Source organism: Cupressus sempervirens, chromosome 7, assembly GCF_028749045.1.
Source record: "Cupressus sempervirens isolate cs-2001-9-10 chromosome 7, ASM2874904v1, whole genome shotgun sequence".
Lineage (NCBI taxonomy): Eukaryota > Viridiplantae > Streptophyta > Pinopsida > Cupressales > Cupressaceae > Cupressus > Cupressus sempervirens.
The window spans coordinates 346657974-346675757 of NC_143124.1; the positions used below are offsets into that span (position 1 = coordinate 346657974).

At 33.3% G+C, this 17784-nt stretch overlaps 1 long non-coding RNA gene and 3 other non-coding genes across 4 annotated transcripts; 2 read left to right on the plus strand and 2 right to left on the minus strand.

Moving 5' to 3' along the window:
• Positions 1 to 1239: 1239 nt before the first annotated feature.
• TRNAY-GUA (transfer RNA tyrosine (anticodon GUA)) lies at positions 1240 to 1323 on the minus strand. Its single transcript has one exon. It is a non-coding gene; the product is annotated as a tRNA-Tyr (tRNA).
• A 10254-nt stretch (positions 1324 to 11577) lies between these two features.
• TRNAP-UGG (transfer RNA proline (anticodon UGG)) lies at positions 11578 to 11651 on the plus strand. Its single transcript has one exon. It is a non-coding gene; the product is annotated as a tRNA-Pro (tRNA).
• A 116-nt stretch (positions 11652 to 11767) lies between these two features.
• TRNAW-CCA (transfer RNA tryptophan (anticodon CCA)) lies at positions 11768 to 11841 on the plus strand. Its single transcript has one exon. It is a non-coding gene; the product is annotated as a tRNA-Trp (tRNA).
• Positions 11842 to 13787: 1946 nt separating this feature from the next.
• Positions 13788 to 14390, minus strand: LOC149546856 (uncharacterized). Its single transcript, XR_016354383.1, has 2 exons — positions 13891 to 14390; positions 13788 to 13830 (listed from the first exon to the last, which is right to left on the minus strand). It is a non-coding gene; the product is annotated as an uncharacterized LOC149546856 (long non-coding RNA).
• Positions 14391 to 17784: the final 3394 nt, after the last annotated feature.

Sequence of the window (17784 nt, forward strand, 5' to 3'; positions counted from 1 at the left end):
ACAGCTTTCTGGATGTGAATAGAATATGATTATTATGAATCTATTTTATATAGAGGCTTAAGATGAAGGGCATACTTTCAATTCCTTATGTCCTTATTCTGTACATCCTAGGTTTCTTTATTCCATCATCTGGCTTATGTTATTTTTTCATGTAGCATTCAGAATGAATGACTTTATTAAATTACGTTAATGCTTTCACATCTTTCGGATAACGTAGGAGGCATTTGAAATATCAATTTTTTTTGATAAAAAAACTATTTGTCACTGTTCAGCTTCGAATCTGCCTTTGACCATCAAATCAAATGTGAGTTACTTGTTTTTTTTCTTCAGAACAAGGGTTCCTTTACCTTAGTTGTTTCTGCTTCAGACAATAAAGTCTTCTCCATATTATCATATCTCTGGAGTCAATAATTAATTCAGAAACTATTGAACTCAATCACCCGCTGTTCTTTATCCTCAGTTTCCCTTTGGGATTGATCCCATCAAAGTATTTTAGTTGGATCAGTGATAGATTTTAAGGTTTTGCTGTAAACCCAATCGGTTATTTCCGATTACGTACAATTAATAATTCAAACCGCACTCAAAGGTAGGGCATTTCCCATTGATATGGGGGCTCTTGCACCGGAAATAATAGTATCTCCAATCATAATCCCTCTCGGATGCAAAATATATGTCTTTTTACCATTTCTATAGTGCACAAGACAGATAGATGCACTTCTATTAGGGTCACTCTCTATTGTTACAATTTTTCCCAGTATGTTTTTTTCATTCCGTCGAAAATCAATTTGACGATACAGACGCTTGTGACCTCCTCCTCTATGACGTATGGTAATAATTCCACTGTTATTACGACCTTTCCCACAACGATGCCGGCCAGAAGTCAATTTCTTTTGTGGATGAGATTGGACTTTTTCATCAAAATTTGATAGAGATTTATCACGTGTGCCCGGAATCAAAGTCCTGTACGAACGGGTGTTCATGTTTGACAGGGCAGTACTCTAACCAATTGAACTACAATCCCACTAGGTACAGTTTATTGACTAAACTGTCATAAAAAAAACTGTGCCGGGTCGTATTTGTAAAACTTTTATCTTTCAAATTTATATATCAAAACTGTTCGTTCCGATTCTTTCTCTATAGTTCCAATTCTTTCTCTATACAGTAGGGTAGGGGATTCAAAAACCAATTACCTTTCTTATCTGATAGATAAATATCTATCTCAATCTATCAAGTTGGTATTGGGCCGAGCTGGATTTGAACCAGCGTAGGCATATTGCCAACGAATTTACAGTCCGTCCCCATTAGCCACTCGGGCATCGACCCAGGGAAAAATGGGAAGTTGATTATAGTACCTAATTAGGTACTATAATGACTTTCCTAGCCTACCTAGTACCCCTAGGGGAAATCGAATCCCCGTTGCCTCCTTGAAAGATTGTCTCGAAGTTCGCCCAAATAAAGCTCGGCAGTTAATAATTATAAAGCCCTTTGAGAGGCTCGAGGAAAAGGAAGAAAAGGAGAAAGAAGAGGAGGAAGAACCAAAGAATGAGGCCTTAGAAACAACAAAGGACTTAGAAACAACAAAGGCCTTAGAAACAACAAAGGCCTTAGAAACAACAAAAAAAGGGTTGTTTAAACCTTTAGCTCTTGAAGAAGAAACTCTTGAACAAGAAGAAGCGGACAATGGGGGGGATGAAGAAGAAGACGATCCTGTAACCAAAGATATATACGTCTTTAGTTATCCTTATGAAGGAGATTTTCGTCGAGATTTGGTAAAAGGAGCTGTCCGTTTTCAACGACGAAAAGTTTCAGCAATCAACCATTGGATACCGAGACCAGAGTCGATTCTTTTCGAGAGACTAAGATCAATGACTCAAAAGTCATCACATCACAAACCTGTGCCTAAGAAGGACGAAAAAAAGAGAAGAACTCCGAGATCCTTAAGAATTTGCGAACAATTTTTGGAAAGACGCGAAAGACGAAAAGAAGATCGTCGTCGCCGAACACAGCAAACCTTCGACGGGGAAGTGGTTCACTATGTCAGAGCTACTCTCTTGTTTACTCATACGTATTTAAGGAAATGATTGTATTTGCCTACTTTGATAATAGCTAAAAATATTGGTCGTATTTTACTGTTTCAAGTTCCCGAATGGGAGCAAGATTGGAAAATCATGGAAAAGGAATCATATCTCAAATGTAATTATGATGGATATGAATTGATGGACCTGGATGTCCCGAAAAAGTTCCTAAAAGATTACATCAAAGAAGGTATTCAAATCAAGATTGTATATCCTTTTCGCTTAAAACCTTGGTATGAACCTAATTCTGTTGAGATTGAAAAAAAAACAACAGGATACTTAACTATCTATGGTACAGAAATTGAATCACCTTTTGGTAATCCACCAAACGTACCTTCTTTTTGGGAACCTATTGGCAAATGCATTTGGAATTATCGGGCAAAACCTATTATCGAACCTATCCGCGAATTGATAAATCTTATCTGCGAATTTCTAAATGAAATACAAAAGATAGGAAAAGAAATACAAAAGATGGTAAAGGCGATAAAGGAAAAGGTTGAGCAAAAGCTTGAGCAAAAAATCAACCTATATACTAGGAAAGAAATAAAAACTATTCGGACTAGGCCTACGTCTAATATTCAATTTTCTTTAGAAATAGTAGAAGATGAACCATTTTCAATTCAGATGGAACAAAATTTGGATCTTCCAGATCCAGATGATTGGACAATCACAATGAATGATCGAATCAACCAAATGAATGAGGAGTATCGCTTCAATCTAGATATTTATAATAAATTGAAAGCTGATTTTAAACAGAGAATGGATCAACCTTCTCCTAACATAAAATCCAAATTGAAAAAAGAGTGGATTCAAATCAAAATTTGGCGTTCGTGTTTACAAAAGAAAAGTCTTCGCTTCATCAGGAAGAAATTGCCGTTTTTTATGAAAGTTATTCATTTTAGGGTGAAATTGCTCCTTATTGATCTCAAAATAAGTATGTTCAATATGATCGAGTCAAATTTGAAATTTTGCATGCAATTGAGTAGAAGTTTTGAAACAATTAAAAAAATATTCAATAGCAATCATCCAATTAGCAAAAACGTCGAATCCAAATGCCAAGGAAAAGAAATTTCCCAAGCGTACGTTTTTCATCAAATATGGAAAGAAATAAGAAATATGAAAGGGTTATATGTCAAAGATCTGATAGAATTGAAGGACTTCAATAGAGTCTGGTTGAATAAATGTAATTCGTTCACACGATCATCGATATCTAGGTCAATTTCATCATTAGGGTAATAGAGATTAGGCTTAGTTATTGATAGAGTAAATTGGTCTGTTATTTTAAGAACAAATTTTTTGAATTGGAAATCATCGTTTAATGCTAATTGTTCTTTATTTTGATCACAGGATGAGGGAGATCTTGAAGATAAATTCGATTTCATAAATCGAATACAATTGAATTGGTTTATAGAGTCTTTTCTTATGTTCCATTCGCGATCTGGTAAAATATCATAATTGACAGAAGGATTTTGAATCAATTTTTTAACCTTCCATAGATCAACAATTCTATTCTTTTCTAATCCCCTGAAATATTCAAAAGCATCTTGTCGCCCTTTCAACAATTTGAATTTTTCACTCGGTTTATTGCTATTGCTATAATTAATACTTATACATGATTCATCTATTAACAAAGGATCAAACAACGTTTGAGAAACTTCCGTCTCTGAAAAGGGAAAAGATTCTCTTGCTTGATCTGATTCTTCTTGTAATATTTTTTCTTGTTGTGCAAAATACTTAAAATCTTTTGTCTCCTTATGGAGTTTCCTTAGTCTTCGTAGACTTTCTCTGCATGTTTCGACTTCTTCAATTTTTCATTTTATTCGCTTCTTTTTTTCTTTTTCTGGTTCTGAAGAATGAGCAAATTCTTCTTCTGCTTGAACTAGTTCAACTTCTAGTTGTTCGAGTCTGTTTTCTACTTCCTCAATAATTTTGTTTCGCTCAAGATAAAGTAATGACTCCCGCCATTCATAAAGGTTTTCAGGTTTTGTTTCAGATTTCCAATATTCTGGAATTGAATTAAAAGATGAATCAATCTCCCATTCGATGCCATTAGATTCCTTCTCCAAAAGGCTTTCCCAACTTGTTGTTTCTTGCTTCTCTGATATTCTATCATTTTTCTGATTCAGATTTGTTTTAGAACTGGATAAAATCCAAACATGTTCTTTTGGATTGAGCAAGCAACATTGATATCTCCTTCGGACTTTTCGCGAAAAAATAAAACGATGCAGAACGAGCAACAAATTTTCCTTTCTAGCTCTAGCTCCAAAATGTTGTACAGCCGGAGCCGGAAATAGCTTCATCAAATTATATTTTGATGATTTGTTTCTTTCAATTAATCGAATATTCAAAAAATAGAAAAGTAATGGTAATGCTATTATCATTACAGCTTTTATTACTTGACCTTTTAAGAGAAAGAAATGATTCAATTCAAGAGAAAGAAATGATTCAATAATTTATTAAAGTAATTAGTGTAAAAATTAAAGTAATTAGTGTAAAAATTGAATATATTTCAAGAGAAAGAAATGATTCAATAATTTATTAAAGTAAATTAGAATTTGTAAAAATTGAATACATTTTAAGAGAAAGAAATGATTCAATTTTTACAAATTAGAATTTGTAAAAATTGAATACATTTCAAGAGAAAGAAATGATTCAATTAATTTTTTTTTTTAATATCAAATAATTTATTAATTTATTAAACAATATGAGTAACAATAAAAAATCAGTCTCAATCAAGATACCAGAATTGAAGTGCATCGAATTCGTAGTAGAGAGTGACCGTTTTAATTATGGTCGTTTCACTTTATCTCCGCTTCGCAAAGGTCAAGCTAATACGATAGGCAGTGCAATAAGAAGAGTTTTACTCGGAGAAATAGAAGGAACATGTATCACACGTGCTAAATTTCACAATATATCAAACGAATATTCCACGATAACAGGTATTGTGGAATCAATACATGAAATTTTGCTGAATCTAAAAGAAATTGTACTCCAAAGTGATGCGTACGGAATTCGAGAAGGATCTATCTATGTTATCGGACCAAAAGAAGTAACCGCTGGAGATATCATACTACCACTTTCTGTGAGAATAATTGACACTACACAACATATAGCTAGCATAAACGAACCAGTTATCTTACATATATCATTACAAATTGAAAAAGACCGCGGATATACTATTAAAGATCCTTATAATTTAGAAATTAAGAATGAATTGGATGAATTTTTTGATATAGATGCTGCCTTTGCCCCTGTTCAAAATGTAAATTACAGTATTTACTCCTATTGGGACGAAAATGAGACACAAGAAATTCTATTTCTTGAAATATGGACGAATGGAGCATTAGATCCTAAAGAAGCACTTTATGAAGCTTCTCGTAATTTAATTGACTTTTTCCTTCCCTTTATAAATGCAAATGCAAAGGAAGAGAATGCAAAGGAAGAGAATGCAAAGGAAGAGAATGCAAAGGAAGAGAACAGGGATAAATTAGCTATTTCGCATACATCGACTGATACGAAGGGAATAGATTTCAATCAAATGTATATTGACCAATTAAACTTACCTACTAGGATATATAATTGTCTCAAAAGGGCAAATATAAATACAGTATCAGACCTTTTGAATTATAGTCAAGAAGATCTCATGAAAATAAAACATCTTGGGAAACAATCTGTCAAAGGTGATCCTGATTTGAATCAAGACTTTGATCACCCAAGTTTGCCATTTTGGCAAAAAAAGAGATACTTGGCGGAGCTGTGAAAGAAATTTTTTGATGGCCATCACTGAGACAAACATCAAAGAAATATTCAGCAACTTGGCTCCTCACAGGGCCACGCAGAATATAATCTCCTATACTCACGTATCGAAGGGGGTCGTTAAACCGATTAGAATCCAACACTATTAATGGCCACCTTTTTATTATAAAAGGTAATATTTTTTTTTTGTCAGCGTGCAATTTCAATTCATCAGATAAAAATTTCACTAGCGGTCTAAAAGAAGAAGGCAAAGGAATGGACGGCTTCTTAACATTCTCCTCATTTTTTTGAATATTAATAGGGGTCTTAGGCGGTGTCTTAGGCTTGTGTTTCTTATGTTTTTTTTTCTTTTTAGATGTCTTAAAAGAGCCTTTCTTACCAGATAAGTCTAATGATAGTTCTTCAAGTTCTTCTCGAGGACCGTGAATGAACGTCCTTGAATCCGTCCATTTAGTAGCAATGAGAGAAGGATTCCTGCCGCAGCATGCCACCATGGCATAGCCAAAGAAAATAATTTGAAAACTGAAGGCGAAAAATTCTCCCCTTCTATCCCTTTTTAAGGGAACATCATTTTCCACTCGTGAACAAAAAATTTTCGTCATTTTTACAAAAAGAATTTGTCCGCTCAACCATCCGGCTGCGGTACTCAGCAGAAATAAAAAGTTTCCGCTATATCTGAATAGCATCAGATTGATTAATCGGGTATAGATAGATTTACCGAAAAGGGCGGGGTTTAGCAGTTGTAAAGCGACTCCAATAAAGAATTCTACTGCCGGATTTTGAAGCCAAGGGTGTTTCCGAAACAAAGCTCTTTGAAAAATAACAAAAAATAAAATGGGGTAAAGCATGGTTGCCATCAAATGGGGTTTCCAAATACTCGCATAAATAGGCGCTACGTATATGGATGAGAAGACCACCAGTTGTGCCACAAAAGAACCACTAAGAATCAAATTCCCTGCAGGAACAATTTTTCTATTGTCGATGACTTTGTTTTGAATTAACAAAGATTGAATAAAATACATCTGGGCCGGGCCAATTGGCAATGTTGCTAAAAAACCATAATAAACTCCAAATAATAGAACCGGAGTGGATCTTTCAACCCACGGTATGATGTAATTAAGCATAGTCTCTTTTCCTCCCGCCGTTAGGCTATATTAGTTATTTATGCTATATTAGTTATTTATAATTAATAGAATAGAAAATGGAATAGAACTTTTTTTTTATTCATTCATGAGACTATGATTTTAACGTTATTAACATAACATTCAGATCATTTTTATCTTTTTATTTGAGCTTTCAATTTTTGAAAAGTTATTGATTTCTTCTATTAAGCCTTGATTGATAAAACGAAAAAATCCTTCAAGTTGTATTTTACCAAATTGGGGAATTGTCAATATTCCTTTATTTTCTTCTAATCGCATTGAATGTTTGCTATCCTATATTTCTATAGTCAATTTTATATTTCGATATTGTATTCCCCATTAATCTAGATGAACCTCGAAAAGAAATAAAAAGCATGTAGTCTTTTGTTTTACTTTCTTGATTTAAATAAATCATGCATTTAATTATTTGGTCAGCAGGTTGTTTTTCTAGCGCTCTAGCTAAAAAAAGGTATCTTCCAAAAAAGAGTCTGTAATATATTTCCACCCATTCCTCTTGTTGGAGTTTTTTTGGTTTTTTTTTTTTTTTTTTGTTTTTTTTCTTCTTCTTCTGGGTTTGGTTTTTTTTCTTCTGGGTTTGGGTTTTCTTCTGGGTTTGGTTTTTCTTCTTCTGGGTTTGGTTTTTCTTCTTCTGGGTTTTGGTGTTCTTCTGGGTTTTGGTCTTCTTCTTGGTTTTGGTCTTCTTCTGGGTTTTGGTATTCTTCTTCGTTTTGGTCTTCTTCTTCGTTTTGGTCTTCTTCTTCGTTTTGGTCTTCTTCTTCGTTTTGGTCTTCTTCTTCGTTTTGGTCTTCTTCTTCTGGGTTTTGGTCTTCTTCTTCATTTTGGTCTTCTTCTTCATTTTGGTCTTCTTCTTCGTTTTGGTCTTCATCTACTAGAACGACTGGAAATGTTTCGAAAAAGGTAGGCATACGACGTACAAAAAGCTCATGTCCCTTTTTATCTTTGAAAATAGGGTGTCCTAACCAACCAACAGCAATTCCATCTCCATTGTCCATTGCACCCGCCCTGAATAACCCCCCTTTAGCTGGATTATTCCCAATGTAATCATAAAAAGCAAGTTTTTCAGGAATTTTTGACCAAGCTTCCGATAGACTTAGATTTTCAGCCAGACCGGCACGAACCCGTCGATCTATTTCTTGTTGGAAGTATCCCTGATCCCACTGGTAACGAGTAGGACCAAATAATTCGATCGGAGTGGTTGCGGAACCATACCACATTGTTCCGGCCACAATGAAAGCTGCAAAAAACACAGCAGCAATACTACTGGAGAGGACAGTTTCAATATTTCCCATACGTAATCCTTTGTATAAACGTTGGGGAGGACGAACACTGAGATGGAATAGACCTGCTAATATACCCAATATACCTGCTGCAATATGATGAGAAGCTATTCCTCCCGGAACAAAAGGATCAAAACCTTCAGCTCCCCATGCCGGATTTACAGGTTGTATTTTCCCAGTTAGTCCATAAGGATCAGACACCCATATTCCAGGGCCATACAAACCCGTTACATGAAATGCTCCGAATCCGAAACAAGCTGCTCCTGAGAGGAATAAATGAATTCCAAAAATCTTAGGCAAATCTAAAGAAGGTTTTCCTGTACGGGAATCACAAAATACGTCTAGATCCCAATATACCCAATGCCAGATAGCTGCTAAAAAGCACAAGCCAGAAAACACAATATGTGCCCCGGCCACACCTTCATAACTCCAAATACCTGGATTAGATATAGTTTCTCCAGTTATACTCCATCCACCCCATGAATCCTTTATTCCTAAACGAGTCATAAAAGGTATAACGAACATACCTTGTCTCCACATTGGATCAAGAATAGGATCGGATGGATCGAAAACTGCTAATTCGTAAAGAGCCATAGAACCGACCCATCCAGAAACTAGAGCTGTATGCATTATATGCACAGCGATTAACCGGCCAGGATCATTCAACACGACGGTATGGACACGATACCAAGGCAAACCCATGAAAATACCCCTTTATAAGAAAAAATACATACTATGTAACTTTCTCGCATTAGAGACAGATTATGCTATGAAATTAGACCTTTGTCTCAAAGGTTAATAGGTAAACGATTCATGTGATATAAGGTAACCATAAAACCTTGCCCAGTGTATCTCGCAGCCTGTATTGCTTGTTCACTATAATTCATAAACCCAGTTACCATGGAGAACATGTGTAAAATCTCCTCGAATAATCATAGAAATTTCTTTCTCTTCATAGATTTGATCTATCAAATTTGGATATATTGCAAAATTGATAAGACCCTCTTCACGAAGAAAAGAGAGTTAGTTATAATAAAATAAGTTGGAAAGAGGCTGTTAGTAAAAAATTACCCAAAGCAATAGGTAAAAGAAATTTCCACCCAAGATCCAATAATTGGTCCATTCTTATCCTAGGCAAGGTCCATCTTGCCGTGATAGAAATAAATAAGAACAGATAGGCTTTAGCTAATATAATTAGGATCCCAATTGTTATATTAACGACCCCGCTAATTCCAGAAATAGAATCCCATTCAAAATGTTCCAGAATGGGTATGAATGGAATTGATAAGTTCCACCCGCCCAAGTAAAGAACTGTTACAAAGAATGAAGAAGCTAATAGATTTAGATAAGAAGCAACGTAAAATAAACCAAATTTGATACCCGAATATTCAGTTTGATAAACCGCTACCAATTCTTCTTCCGCTTCTGGTAAATCAAAGGGCAATCTTTCACATTCTGCCAGAGATGAGATGAAAAAAGCTAAAAACCCTATAGGTTGACGCCACAAATTCCATCCTAAAAAACCATATCTGCACTGTGCTTCAACTATATCAATTATAATTGATATAGTTGAAGCACAGTGCAGATATGGTTTTTTAGGATGGAATTTGTGGCGTCAACCTATAGGGTTTTTAGCTTTTTTCATCTCATCTCTGGCAGAATGTGAAAGATTGCCCTTTGATTTACCAGAAGCGGAAGAAGAATTGGTAGCGGGTTATCAAACTGAATATTCGGGTATCAAATTTGGTTTATTTTACGTTGCTTCTTATCTAAATCTATTAGCTTCTTCATTCTTTGTAACAGTTCTTTACTTGGGCGGGTGGAACTTATCAATTCCATTCATACCCATTCTGGAACATTTTGAATGGGATTCTATTTCTGGAATTAGCGGGGTCGTTAATATAACAATTGGGATCCTAATTATATTAGCTAAAGCCTATCTGTTCTTATTTATTTCTATCACGGCAAGATGGACCTTGCCTAGGATAAGAATGGACCAATTATTGGATCTTGGGTGGAAATTTCTTTTACCTATTGCTTTGGGTAATTTTTTACTAACAGCCTCTTTCCAACTTATTTTATTATAACTAACTCTCTTTTCTTCGTGAAGAGGGTCTTATCAATTTTGCAATATATCCAAATTTGATAGATCAAATCTATGAAGAGAAAGAAATTTCTATGATTATTCGAGGAGATTTTACACATGTTCTCCATGGTAACTGGGTTTATGAATTATAGTGAACAAGCAATATAGGCTGCGAGATACACTGGGCAAGGTTTTATAATATATATACAAAGATAAAGAAATCAATATCTTCAATATATATTTCTATTTCTGGGCAGAAATGTTAGATTCAATCTATTTTTTGATTTCTCCATGAATGGTATGCTTGTAACAAGAAGGACAAAATTTTTTTAATTCCAATCGATTAGGAGTATTGCGGCGATTTTTTCGAGTCGTATATCTGGAAATACCCGTTGATTTTTTTTCAACACTGTCTTGGGTACAACTAGTACATTCTAAAGTAATCGTTATTCTTACATTTCCACCCTTGGCCATATAACTTACTTTTGGTATTATATGTACTTCTTTTCAATTTGGAAAAAAAAAAGAGAAGAAAGAGAAAGGGATAGAAGTTGTCTTAAAAATGATTAAAGATTTTATTACTTAATTCATTCTCGTAATAAAATCTTTAATTAAGATTTTCAAGTAGTTTACTATTTGAGGAACTTTTGGATCTATATTTTTACTTTTATCTTAATCCTAACTTCACCCTCACCTTCTAAAATTTTCTTTATCCAATAAGAAAAGGAAATGAATCTAACATCATTTTTTTATTTTGGGTTCGCAGGAAAGCAAAAAAAATGAAAGTCAAAAAAAGGGAAAAGTCAGAGCATCTGGGAAAAAACGATTTATCTCAATTAATAAACTGGATAAAAATACCAAGCATAAAGTAGCTGACACAGGCGCTGTGGAAAGATATGTTTTTATATCTTGCATTGTTCGTAAGTTCTCCTTCTCAAGAATGATAGATATATCATATGGTCAACTACACCCGTAGTTTACGACTATCTGCAAACAGATATTTGTATTTGGTACAAATTATTTTTTTTTTTTACAATATGATATGAATGATAGTAATAACTATGTAATAGTAAGTAATCAAGTACTGTCAATAAATAGACATCTTTTACATTATATCTTCCGTATATACAGTCTATTCACGTGCGAAGGTAGATAAATGTGGAAAACAAAATTCAATATTTTTAATATAAAATATTGAATAAAAAATACTCACGATTAAAAGGGATGTAGCGCAGCTTGGTAGCGCGTTTGTTTTGGGTACAAAATGTCGCAGGTTCAAATCCTGTCATCCCTACCCTTTTTTTATGCTAAATCTTCCATAAAAAAAGTAAAAATTCGAGTGATAGTTATTTAATTCAATGAAACATCGAAATAATCTTTTCTTTCAAGAAAAAAAAAAAAGAAGAAAAAGCGCTCTTAGTTCAGTTCGGTAGAACGCAGGTCTCCAAAACCTGATGTCGTAGGTTCAAATCCTACAGAGCGTGATCCTGTTTTTTTTTTTCTTTTTTCTGATCGATCTTCTTGTCACTTAGACTGAAAAAGCTAATGGAATCTGATCCCTCAGAATCAGTAGGAGACCCGTTCATAATATGGTTCTAAATCAAATATCCAATTTATCGCCGCGTCGGTACTGTAAATATGCAGTTACAAATAATCCAGCCAAAGTTATAGGAATTAGACCTAACACAATTCCGGATAACAAAACTTCAATCATATTTTTTTTATTATGAAAAAGAATAGGTAAGGGTTAATAGCTAATCTACATAGTACCTCAAATTGACTTGGAATCTCAATTCCTATTGAGGTTATTTTCTATTTCAAATAAGTTCTATACTGTTTAACCCAATGAATAAGACTGAGGTGAAAATAAGCAAAACTAATAAAAAACCAAAATAACTAATTATAGTAAGCATGGAAGAAATCAATAAAAAAAAAACAATGATTGATACGTATTTTTGTCAGGCAATTACCTCAATTTATTCTTTAGGAGTAGAAAAAATAGTTTCAATAAATAGATACAAAGTTAGTATTGAATATCTGATAATGATGTTATCAACAAACATAGAAGGAATATACAATAAAAAGATATTCTGTTATAAAAAAGTAAAAATGAAATCCCCACCTATAAAATAAATACCAATTGTGTAGTAATTTAATTAATGATCCTACTCCTTTTCTATATTAAGTAAAATTATATTGCTATGTTAGAAGCAGGCTAGCTATACTTAATATACTTCAAATATACCCTTGGTATCATATTGACAATCAAGCAAGGATTGTAGAAAATATCAGTAGTTTTCCATTTCCTGATCTCTTTCTTTCATGGGATCAATTTACCCTTGATTTTAGAATAATATAGGGAGCTTAGCATGTCTGGGAATACGGGAGAACGCGCTTTTGCTGACATTATTACTAGTATTCGATACTGGGTTATCCATAGCATTACTATACCTTCTCTATTCATTGCAGGTTGGTTATTTGTCAGTACGGGTTTAGCTTATGATGTATTCGGGAGTCCTCAGCCAAATGAGTATTTCACAGAAAGCCGGCAAGAGGTTCCATTAGTAACTGGCCGTTTCGATTCATTAGAGCAACTCGATGAATTTACTAGATCTCGATCTTTTTAGGAGGTATTAATGACTATAGATAGAAGCTATCCAATTTTTACAGTTAGATGGTTGGCCGTTCACGGGCTAGCTGTACCTACGGTTTTTTTCTTGGGATCAATATCAGCAATGCAGTTCATACAACGATAAACTTTATTATAAACTAAATCACGGAGCTATTTATGACACAATCAAACCCAAATGAACAAAATGTTGAATTGAATCGTACTAGCCTCTATTGGGGGTTGTTACTTATTTTTGTACTTGCTGTTCTATTCTCTAATTACTTTTTCAATTAGGAACAGTAATAATCTTTTTTCTTACCCAATTGAATTTGGTGAGATCTAATATTTCTATGTATTATTATTTATGCCTCATGAATACTTTTTTAAAATGTGAAAGGAAATAATAAAAATGGGCGGAAGGATCCCTCTTTGGTTGATAGGTATTTTAGCTGGTATTCTCGTTATTGTTTTAATAGGTTTTTTTTTTTACGATTCTTACTCCGGCTTAGGTTCCTCCTTGTAGCGAAAAAACTGCCTTATATTATGATAAGAGATAGACAATGTAAGGAATACTATAAAAATTGAAGCAAAACTCTGAAAAGAGATAAAAAAGAGATAGAAAAGTGAAAACTTAAAAAATAAAGATAAGATCTTACCTTTCTTTGAACACAAAGAAGGGTAAGATTTTATCTTTACTTATTAAGTTTTTTTTATAAGTTATAAAATAAGCAAAAATAGCAAGCCAAGATTACTAGATTCTCTCCTTTCTTCTATAAGTACGAAATCTAGACATTGAACTTCATACATAAATATTTCTCCTTTGCTATCATTTACAAATAAAAATACAAATGCCTATATCCACCTTTATTATAGTTCAATAAATAGAATTAAACTATACTTATATATGATAGCCTATATCCACCTTTATTATAGTTCAATAAATAGAATTAAACTATACTTATATATGATACTCTAGTTGCATAGAAAATTATGTTTTTAAGATATTGTAACCGAACCGACTTCTATTGAGAAGAAATAAAAAACAAAATCGATAAACATTATTCAAAATGGTAACATATATATTTATTTTTCTCTCAAATGATTCTTCGTCTTCTTCCTTATAAATAAAATCATCCGTCATTGTAGAATCCAATTCCTCTAATTGATTCCTTACTAGCTGTAAGTAAAGAATGTTTGTTATTAGCTTTTGTATAACAAGGCTTAGTGGTTTTAATTTAAATGAGTTATTTCTGTACCTTATATCATCTTGATATAACTTTAACTGGGACAGTTTATAGTCTTTAAGCAGATAGTAGAATTCTACCTCTATTCTTATTAAGTTAAGTCATTAATATCCTCTATCAGAGAGGAAAGGTTATATTTCAATGATCTCCAGGTCATTATTAATATGAATAAATATTTTAATATGAATAAATATTGTTCGATTTACATGTTTGTTTTTCTTTTTAGAAATATACTTGATCTGGACCTCAAGGAAGGAAGGCTAAAATATTAGCCTTCCTAAAATTCAATTCATTACTCACTCACCCAAGGGAACATTTTTCTATTCTATCTGATCTGGCTAAAACAGGAGCTCTCGTTATATTCTAATTCATCTCGTTATATTCTAATTCAACTCATCGCAACCTGAAATTCAATTCATTACTCATTTAAGGGAAAATTTTTCTGACGACAAGATAAACTATTATAAAAACCATGAATCTACCCATTTTTCATTACCTCCTTCTGCCTAATTATTAATAAATAGATTATTAGAAAATGCAATAGAATAAGCAATTGTTTTATATTTACTTTTGTCAAGTCAATTAAAAAAAAAAAAGAAATAAAAAGAAGCAGGCTCTGGTCATCTTATCTTATACGTAAGATATATAAAAAAGCAATCTGCCGATAGAGCGCTCATAACCTTTTTTTTTTTTTTCGATCCTTATAGCTCCCTTCTTCGTGGACGAAGTCGATTTACGAATTATCTATCATCTGTATGATAGATGTATAATCATTAAGAAATTCTGTATCATTAAAATATTATTCTAATTAGAATTCTATTTTATGTCAACATAATTATGCTCATATAGAATTTTACAATATTATTCTAATTTAGAATTCTATTCTATGTCAATAGAATATGGCAATATGTCAATAGAATATGAAAAATTCATAACTAGACCATTTATTAATTTAATTCCTATTTAAGTTTCAAATTCAAAAAGTATTCTGACCTTTCAATCACTCAACATGTATAATTCAATTATTTCGCTCAGAACATTTTTTAAAAGAGCTCGTGGAACCATGCTATCAAACATTCCAAAATCAAATAAAGAATCAGATATTTGATCTTCATCATCTACTATCTGGTTTAATGTCTGTTCAATAACTCTTTTACCCGCAAATGCAATGTATGCATTTGGTTCGACAATCGTGACATTAGCTAACATACCAAAGCTAACAGTGACCCCGCCAGTTGTCGGAGATGTAAGAACTGAAATATATGGTAATTTTTTTTCCTTTTGATGTGTATGCAACACAGCAGCTATCTTTCGATTCATTCGGCTTTCCCGCTCGGCTTTTTTTACCAAGCCTACCCTTTTCGTTCATATTATGTAAATTTAAAAAAAATCAATCTATCAAAGACCGAAATCTACGAAGGGCTCTTTTGCCAAAAGGGGTTTTTTGTTATCAACTGAGTTGTTGTTTTTTCTTTTCGTATTTTTTTTCTTGAATAAATTCGCTTTTGTGTAGGTCGTCGGTTCCGCATTTAAACCCCAAAAATTGTATTGGATGGGAGATTAGGACTATTTTTCAGTAGATAGATTGAATAATTCCATTGATATGAATGTTATATATCGAATTAACCTCCAACTATGCCTTTGAACCCATCTCATATTAGCACAGTGGTTGAAAGAGTACCAGTTTTGCTTGGACTTCAAGCAGTTTAGCTTTAACCATTCTAAAGATTTTCTCATATTGGTTGGGATTGGTCAAAAATTTCCCAATCAATTACGAAATGCTATAGTTCTTCCATATTGATTTTTTGCCCTTTTAGAAGTAATTCGTTGAGATCATGCACTTTTCTATCTACAAAATGCAGTTGGTTGGATCCAGCTAGATTATTCAAATATACAACTCGCACACACTCCCTTTCCAAAATAGGTCAGTACACCAAGCACCACACTGAGATTTAGTATATTTGTTTCTAAAATATTGGTATTTAACATGAAACCCTCAGCGGAGGATAAAAAAATTAGGGAAATGAAAGAATCAGTTACATTTTTCATACGCTCTCCCCTCATAGATAAGGATACTTTTACAAAGTTTTTTCTCCGACTCGATTCATTCTGGATAAACAGATTTCGAGTACTTAGTAAGTCCCAGGTCCTGCATAACGATAAATAAGGATATAATAAAAAAAACTTTGCTCAATCTATCTACTTCTCCGAGTGTCGCAAGTCTTTCTGACCAAAACAAGTGACGTATAAGTCCATTATTTTGGATCAGCCCCTCCCCTATTGGCTGAACAAGAAAATTGATAAAGGGGGGTCCTTAAAATCCCGAAGGATACGGATTTTAGTCTCCGAGATTAAACAAATGGATTAGCAAATAAAAGTGCTAGAGCTACAACTAATCCATAAATAGTTAAAGCTTCCATAAAAGCTAAACTTAGCAGTAAGGTACCTCGTATTTTACCCTCCGCCTCCGGTTGTCTCGCAATACCTTCAACAGCTTGTCCCGCAGCAGTGCCTTGACCAATGCCAGGTCCAATAGAAGCAAGGCCTACGGATAATCCAGCAGCAATAACGGAAGCAGCAGAAATCAAAGGATTCATGGTAATCTCCTCTTAGATTAAATAATGGTGGATAATATGATAGTTTTCTCTATTGATTTGATTGTTCACGTTCAACTAGAGAACAATTTCTTTTCTTTGAAAACAACTCAATTTTGATTCGACGAAATGGTATTAAAAAATTATTTGATAATACAAAATAGGTAAATCCTCTACCCTTATATTATATCCTTTTTTAGATTAAATATTCTATCTCTAAAGAATTAGAGATAGAATATATAGACAAACTATGTACATAAAACGTATCCCTTCGAGTCATTGCTCGAAACCGGGATACACACATAGTTTACTAAACTAATTCCCATTAGTAAACCTATTAATATTATTAATTTAGATATGAATCTACAAATATGATCTATTCTATCTATCGATTTTATCGACGGGTGAGGTGATCCTTAATCTTTCTACTAAGATCTTAGAGATTCAGTATTTTCATTTATGACTATTTTCATTTATGACTATAATTAAGGGGGAATCAAAATGGAAAGAACATTTAACGTTTTATAAATATAAATGAGCAAATTATTATGAATCTGAATTAAAAGACTAAGTCCAATTAATTCAATTAATGATGACCCTCCATGGATTCTCCTATATAAGCTGCGGCTAGAGTTGCAAAGATTAGAGCTTGAATGCCACTTGTAAATAATCCTAGGAACATTATAGGTATAGGTACCACTAAAGGTACTAAGGAAACAAGAACGGCAACTACCAATTCGTCAGCTAATATATTTCCAAAAAGCCGAAAACTAAGTGATAGAGGTTTCGTAAAATCTTCTAATATGTTAATCGGTAAAAGTATTGGGGTTGGTTGAATATATTTACCAAAATAGCCTAAACCCCTCTTTGTAAGACCTGCATAAAAATAAGCTACTGATGTGAGCAAAGCTAGAGCTACTGTAGTATTAATATCATTTGTAGGCGCGGCTAATTCCCCATGAGGTAATTGAAAAATTC